At 39.2% G+C, this 7,581-nt stretch overlaps 1 long non-coding RNA gene across 1 annotated transcript; it reads right to left on the bottom strand.

The window, feature by feature from the left end:
- Positions 1-1,063: 1,063 nt before the first annotated feature.
- LOC143883797 (uncharacterized) lies at positions 1,064-5,370 on the bottom strand. The gene is made up of 2 exons (XR_013252547.1): positions 4,924-5,370; positions 1,064-1,461 (listed from the first exon to the last, which is right to left on the bottom strand). It is a non-coding gene; the product is annotated as an uncharacterized LOC143883797 (long non-coding RNA).
- Between the last annotated feature and the right edge of the window lie 2,211 nt (positions 5,371-7,581).

The raw sequence follows: 7,581 nt of genomic DNA on the forward strand, positions 1-7,581 counted from the left end.
CCACTCTGCGCTTTCAGATCGACAGCCTTCCAGAACAAAATCTAGACTATTGACCAACTTTGACGCTTCCATATGCTCATAATAGATGATTTTGCCCTTTGCATAGAGCAGGCGAAACTGTGGATCACTTGCTCCTCCACTGTAAGTATTCTATACCTGTCTAGGCTAAAATTCTCGATAGGTTTGGAATCTGGATGTTCCCAGTCATACTGCTGATCTCCTCAGTTCTTGGTTTTTTGCGCCTTGGCCTAGGAAAGGCTGTTTTTATGGAAGTTCATTCTCTTGGCCGCATTCTGGGGATTATGGATGGAATGGAATGCTCACGCAATCAAAATCATGGTCAGAAGCACGTCCTCATTTGAGAGGATTATGTTGCTTACAATTTATTTCCCTTACTTAAAATTATACTCAGGCACAAATATCAGGCGATGTTGGGGGGGGGGGGATATTTTCATGAGTTGGATCGAAAGGTGTTAATGGCCCCTAGATGGTCCCCACACCCCGGTTGTTTGAAGTTAAATTTCAATGGTTCTAGCTTTGGGAATCCGAACCCTACCGGCATCGGAGGCCTTATTAGAGACGAGACTGGTGATACTAAGCGAGCCTTCTCTAAGCCTTTTGGTATCATGGAATCTAACAAAGCGGAAGTGAGGGCTGCTTTCCAAGGCATCAGACTGGTGGCATGGTTTAAATATCGGTCGAAATTTTGAATTTTGGCCATGACCGAAACGAAATTCACAATGAGTCATTTGTTCTACACGGTTTCATTGAAATTCTAAAATTTTGCTGAAATTCTAAAATTTCATTTTCATGCTTATTTAAAAGATTTCCACCGAAATATTAAATATTCCCATCGAAATTTTAAAGATATCAACCAAAATTTCCACAGAAATTGTTGAAAAGTCCACCAAATTTGCGGAAATTTTGCAAGCCCAATGGTTCAACAATCACCCCTGTTTTGATTGATCCCAAACCCAAATTGATTGAAATTTATAATCTAATGATTTGCTTGTTAGTACTGTGGATTAAGTTCAGGTCAATATGAGATTACTCCACAAGCAACTCAAATGGAAAGCCACATGACAAGCACATCAAGGAGTGACAAAGACCTTCTTTGGTCGATCATATTTCCTCCATTGAGAGTTTTACAGTTTTCCATTGAACTTATTCACAAAATAAAAAACAGAGCATCACACATTGCTTTGCCTCCATTGTTTTTTCCTTGGACCATACCCGGAAAACTATTCCCGTCACACGAACTGTAGATTATTAGGATACTTGGGGAATTCTCTCTGTTTTCATGAGAGTTAGTTATTGAGATTTAGCAATTGGAGGAGAGCCTCGTTGTTTGATTCCACATCCTTGAGTGTTGTTTTTCGCTTTGTCCTAGACGTGCAATCCATTCGGTCCTCTCTGCCTTCATTGTTGGACTTCATCTCTGAGATCTTTCATCATAAAGATCTAATAGATAAAATAGAAAATGCAAGAATCAGTTCATGTTTTTCATGAAATTTTGAAAGCCTTCCTCGAACAGAATTGAAATGGGGAAATGAGTCGTCTAAGAGGCAATGAAACCACTGTGTTGTTACACTACTTCATGGCAGATCATTCATCTTTGGGAAAACTCATCATTCGTATTAATTGAATACAGAGTGCTAATTTTTTTTTTTGAAGAGTACACAGAGTGCTAATTGTTAACAACAAGTATTGTGGATCCTGTATTGATCATTCAACTTTTGTTTCTTATATTCTACAAGAACACAGAAACATAGTACCACCAGAACTCTGTTTTTTGAGAAAATTCTATGCTTTCTGGTTGTTCGATCCAAACACTGGTATTTGAGAATTGGTATTACTGAACCTTTGATACATTTTGAGCCGAAATGAGAAAAGACATCGTGCTCTGTTATCGTGGAAATCAACTATGTGGAGTTTGAGTTGCCATCTGCTTGTTGTTACTCATAAACATCGCATCCTGGCTTGAGGCGATAGTTTTCTGAAGCTGAGCTTTGGTCCACTTGAATACAAAGGCATTCCGGATCTACAAGTTCCGGCTCTCCACCCTAGAATTTTGCAAGTTCTAGGTCCTATTGCTCCTTCTCTCTCGTTTGTTTTTACCCCTCTAATACTTGGGTTCAAGTGCCAGATCTGAGCTTCTTAGAACAGGAGAAATCAGAGCTGAAGATATTCAATTACCAATTTGGTACTTCCTAATATCTTCTCTGGATCTACTTCTCATCTTCACAATAAACTCAAACCAATTCAGAGAGTGAAGCAAAGCTCGCTGAACCCCAATCCAGCGAGCTGTTGTCAAACAACAAGCGAGATCGTGTTAATCTGGATCTGGCCAAATCGAGTTTACTAAGGAGCAATCAATGGGGGAGTTTCTTTCAACCTGGAGCTTGCAAAACTAAGATTGCTTTGCAGCTTCCATCACTGAAACACAACTGAATCCTAAAGAATCAAAAGTCCTTGGTGAAGAATAAGTCCTTGGTTAGAAGCATCTGAGAGTTTAATCTGAGCAGCAGTATAGAGATTCACAAGCATTAATTTCACAAAGAATATAGTGATAGCGAAGCCTCAGCCTGACCAGAATTCTAAAACTCATTTCTAAAGAGTGAGTAGATCGAAATTCATCACTGTTGTTGAAAGCTTTGGATTTAGATCCAAGTCTTGAAGATCAGATATTTAGAGTTTTCCGCTAACCTTTGGGAGAACTAGCATGACAATTTGATCTAAAAGTGGCGATCTACATCAAGTGATGTGTGTACATGACCAGGTTGATGATAGAGTGGGAGACAGGGAAGTATGACACACAAAGTGAGATTTTTGAGGATTGTGGTACACAAGTTGAGATTTGGGAGGATTGTCAGTCTGACGTCGTAGATACAAGGAACACTTCATAGAGGATAATGGAGAGTAGATGGCATTTGCAGAGGATGACAATATTGTGCCCTGGGGTGTGGGCAGCGGACGGTCTAGATCTTGAGATGACAAGGGACCATTTTGACTTAATAGAGCTTTTCTTTCACGATCCTTTTCTAGATCATGATAGAACATTATGGCAGAAACATTTGATTCGTGAGGATAGCCTTGGGGCATAAAACTTACTTGAAATTCAAGATGGAGATAAAGACAAGGCACCATCAGAAGTAGCCTCGTGGTGCGATACACCCTTGACAACGGGGCAAGGTGTTGACACGGATCGGCCCCGGGCTAAGGGCCTTGCTAAAGAAAGCTTTGTCTTTGACCTGGGAGTTGGCTTCATTGCCTCCTTGGCCAAACAATGGGGACGGAATCTGTAAAGCCCTAGAACCTGTGTCCAGTCTGCCTGGAGAAAGACGCGAGCTTGAGGGAATGCTCTTTTGAAGGGGGAGAGTTCGAGGAGCGCGGGTTTCTGTTTGAGAGGCAATAAACAATAGAAAGAATGGTAGGGCATAATCGGTTGGGAGGAGGACTGATTGTAGAAAGGCTTTGGAGGCCACATGGCTGCTGCACAAGTTTGCTACATCAGCAGCCATGTGGTAACTAGAGGGTGCCATGAAGAAGTGGGACTGCTTTGAAAGCATAAGAACACACCATGTGTCACTCAATTGGGAGCTTAGAGAAGGGGGGCCATTTGGGCAAGAAGCGACCACATGATTGGGAGCCTTACAAGAAGCCATGTGGTGTACCACCTCATCAAGCCAGCTGGCTTGAGCTGTCATAAGATGGCAGCAGCTTCTAGTTGACTTCTCTCCATCAATAAATAAAGGAGAGGAGCTTCAAGCTCTAAGGAGTAGACGATTGCCTCCGAGGAAAAGAAGTTAGAGATTCTTACCAAGTAAGGTGCTCCATTTCATCTCCTTTATCTTGAATTTCTTTGAATGTAATCAGTCCTAAGCTTGTAAAATTTCTCTTTCAAGTTAACTTTGAATCTGCAAGGGTTTTTCCCATCTCATGTCATCTCTATGTTCAGATGACAAGTGTGAAGAAGAATTAAGGAATCTCCATTAGCTTCTACCAATCTCCATTAGCTTCTACCTACTAAATCAGTTATGCATCCATAGTGACCAGATCCGATCATTTCCCTAAGCGATCAATTAGGGCTAAGTAAATTAGAAACATGTTCTTTAATGAGTTGGAGTTAACGTTCTGTTTTAAATCTTTCTTTTCAGCCGATCGATTCTGAGTTGTTATTGCTAAATCCTCATCCATAACAATCTTCCAAGATATAGTGTGTTGTTTCTCTAAAAATTAAACTTGAATTTTTGGCCTAAAACACCTCAGTCCATAGAGATCAAACTTGTTCAGCTAAAGACCCATTTCCTACTCAACTGTTTCACATCACTAATTCTAACTGACAAAATCTACTCTTTGATTTTTCACACTGTTTCAGCAAACACAGAAATGAAATGACAAAATGCAGAATACCAGGTAAGTCTCCTTTCAGGTTATTCATATATAAGAACAATGCTTCCAATGCAGAGAGCTTGCTCAGCAGACATGGTGGAAGTGCTTCAAAATTTTTGTAGCTAAGTTCCAAATATAGTAGGTTTTCCAAACCACATAATCATGCAAAAAACGAGCAAGTTATAGTGAAAACAAGCTTTTTACAAATGAGAAAACAAAGAAGAAAAGAATAGAAGATGTTTCATGCAAATCATAAACTCGATTCAATTTCCATCCAAAGCATGTCGTTAGAATGTGACACCACTGCTTTCAAATTACCATTTGTCCATTGTTGTTTTTGTTCTTTTTCCTTTTGGAGAATTATAGAAAAATATATAGACGGTGAATCCATTTTAGGTCTTTGTTGAACTAAAAGAAAAACCTGATTTGCTAAACATCCATTAATATCTTTGAATTGCCTAAGAAAAGAGATTGAGGGTTTTTATGCAATTTGAGGAAGTATTTTATAAAATTGGAGGAAATGAGCATTACCTTTTGGCATAACCCATCCACCGATCTGATTAATGCTCAAATATAGTGACTCCAATTCTTTGAATTGGGCAAACAGAGTAGCATTAGGATACCACACTCCAGACCAAGAAGGATACCTTGCACCTGAAAGGTCGATTCGTATAACGCGAGATGAAGAATTAGAGCATGATACACGCCATGACCATTGACAGCAATCCTCTCCAACCCAATTTTCCAAGACAGAATAAGTAGCATTATTTGGATAGTGGTTGATGCAGTCTTTTAATTGTAAGAGAGCTTCTCTCTCTTCCTTCAAACATGCTTGGACCCTGTAAAAGGAGCAACACACACTCACAAAAAACAACACCCCAACAATACTATACGCATGTAAACCCCTCATATTTTTAACAAGTTTATCTCCAAACTCCAAACTCCAAACTCCAAACTAAAAGCTCGGTTGTAGTTTCACTCTAAGCTTAAACATAGATATATATGTAGAGAAGGAAAGGTGGAAGGTGGATCCAAAGTCTTCCCAGTCTTCGCCACCTCACTGTTCATAAATCTAGACCGTCCAAATGTCTAAAGTAGAAGCTGAGCTCACAATTAAGGGAAAAACTCGTACTAATAGTGACATCTCTTAAAGAGTGAGACCCACCGTGACAGGGAAGGTCATCTCTTTCTCTATCCATCTAACATGAGAGTCAAGAGAACACTGCGTGCTACACACTCTAAATCACACATCAATAATTACTTCCACTGCGTGCTACACTGGTCCCACGCTCATTATCATTTTGTGTAACCTTTATTTATTTTCTAATTATTTAAAGAAGTTGCAGGTATATATATATATATCTACTATAATATAGCGGGAGGAAAAAGAAATTTCTTTTCTTTTTATCTGGGATTTACACGTCAGCATTACTCTTTTACCATTAACCCCTTTGCTGAGAGTCAAGAGAATACTTCCACCGCGTGCCTCACACTCTAAATCACTCATCAATAATTAAAGGATGGTAGGTCTCACACTCATTATCATTTTGTGTAACCTTTATTTATTTAAAGAAGATGCAAGAAAGATTTCGGTTGGGAAATGTTTTGATAATTTCACTAACTCACATTGTCTTGTACTATTCAACCAGCTGTCAATGGCTATCACAATTTCAAAAAATGCTATAGAAGCAAATTATGAAATAAAAGACAAGGTAACTTAGTGCAAATATCAAAACCTAGAAGTGCCAAAATCAATAGCCTTCTTATAAAATGCATATTTAAAACTGGTGGGACTGATATCTCCACGACAATATTTTGATAATGAGGACAACCCACCTGGTTTTACATTTTTTTAACGAGCTGTACTTTGGTTATTTTTATGAGATATGGGCATTTTTCAGAAGGAGATAATGAGTTATGCATAGCTAAAAACAAATAGGTGCAAAATTTTAAAGTAAACAATTCACGACTGTAAACTTTTATGCCCATTTTATGGCAAAACAAATTGACCCTAAAAAGGAAATACATGATGATTGGATTTTTTTCATGGGTACTACCTGATAAATTCACACCCAAAATTTCTTCCATTTGGCGCCCTTGGCTTAAAACTGGCAACCTGATTTTTGGGGAGTCAACAAGCCTACTGTCCCACTCGGATCTGTTTCAAAGCGGATCCAAATTAATTGGGTTTTCCCTCGGATGGACCGTGCGAATGTCTAAAGTAGAAGCTGAGCTCACAAATAAGGGAAAAACGCGTACTAATAGTGACATCACTTAAAAGAGTACATCATCACTTCGTCAGAGAGAAGGTGCTTCGTGGAGAAATTTCTCTCATGCGGTTCGTTCAGATGATCAAGTTGCCGACATATTCACCAAAGGGCTGAACTACAAGAAGTTTGTGAAGTTTCGATAGGAACTTGGCGTGACTAGTGGAGAGTCAGCGCTGAGGGGGAGTGTTGAAAGTCATCGCTGACTCGTAACACGGTACCGGAGGGGCCGGGCCGGCGCAGCACGATGAGGGTCCCACATAAGTAGTCGAGTCCTAGTTAGATTAGGAGAGATGTGTGGCTGTATTGTAGTTAGAATAGGAGTTACTTTTTTGTTTTAGAGTTCGGTTGAACCTTGCTATAGAAGTCTTATTAGAGTAGGACTTGATTTTTTTTTTTTGTCTATATAAAGACTCTTGGAACGTAAGTGGCAGAGTGTAGAGAGAGAGAGTTGTGTGTGAGTATAGAGAGCACAACATTAATAACAGAGAGGAGAATAGCCCCGTCTGCACAGTAGTGTGTTTGGAGAAACGTTAATTAACGTTTTGAATAATGAAGTGGGTGTACGGCTATTGTCATTGAATAATATTCAAGAATTCTCTCTCTATCTCCTCTCTCCATCTCCTTTGATACTTTGTCCTTTGTCTTTTGTGGGTATCTTTTGTGGGTATTGCTTCTTGCTTTGGATTTGTGTGTAACAAGTGTATCAAAGCTTTGCTTCTTTGAGCTCTTGTTTTCTACAATTCCTTCCAAGTAAGGTGCTCCATTCCATCTCCTTTTATCTTGAATTTCTTTGAATGTAATCAGTCCCAAGCTTGTAAAATTTCTCTTTCAAGTCAACTTTGAATCTGCAAGGGTCTATCCCATCTCATGTTATCTTTATATTCAAATGACAAGTATGAAGAGAAATTAAGGAATCTCC

Source organism: Tasmannia lanceolata, unplaced genomic scaffold (genome assembly GCF_043159265.1).
Source record: "Tasmannia lanceolata isolate RefF3 unplaced genomic scaffold, GAP_Taslan_0.1 ptg000008l, whole genome shotgun sequence".
Taxonomy (NCBI): domain Eukaryota; kingdom Viridiplantae; phylum Streptophyta; class Magnoliopsida; order Canellales; family Winteraceae; genus Tasmannia; species Tasmannia lanceolata.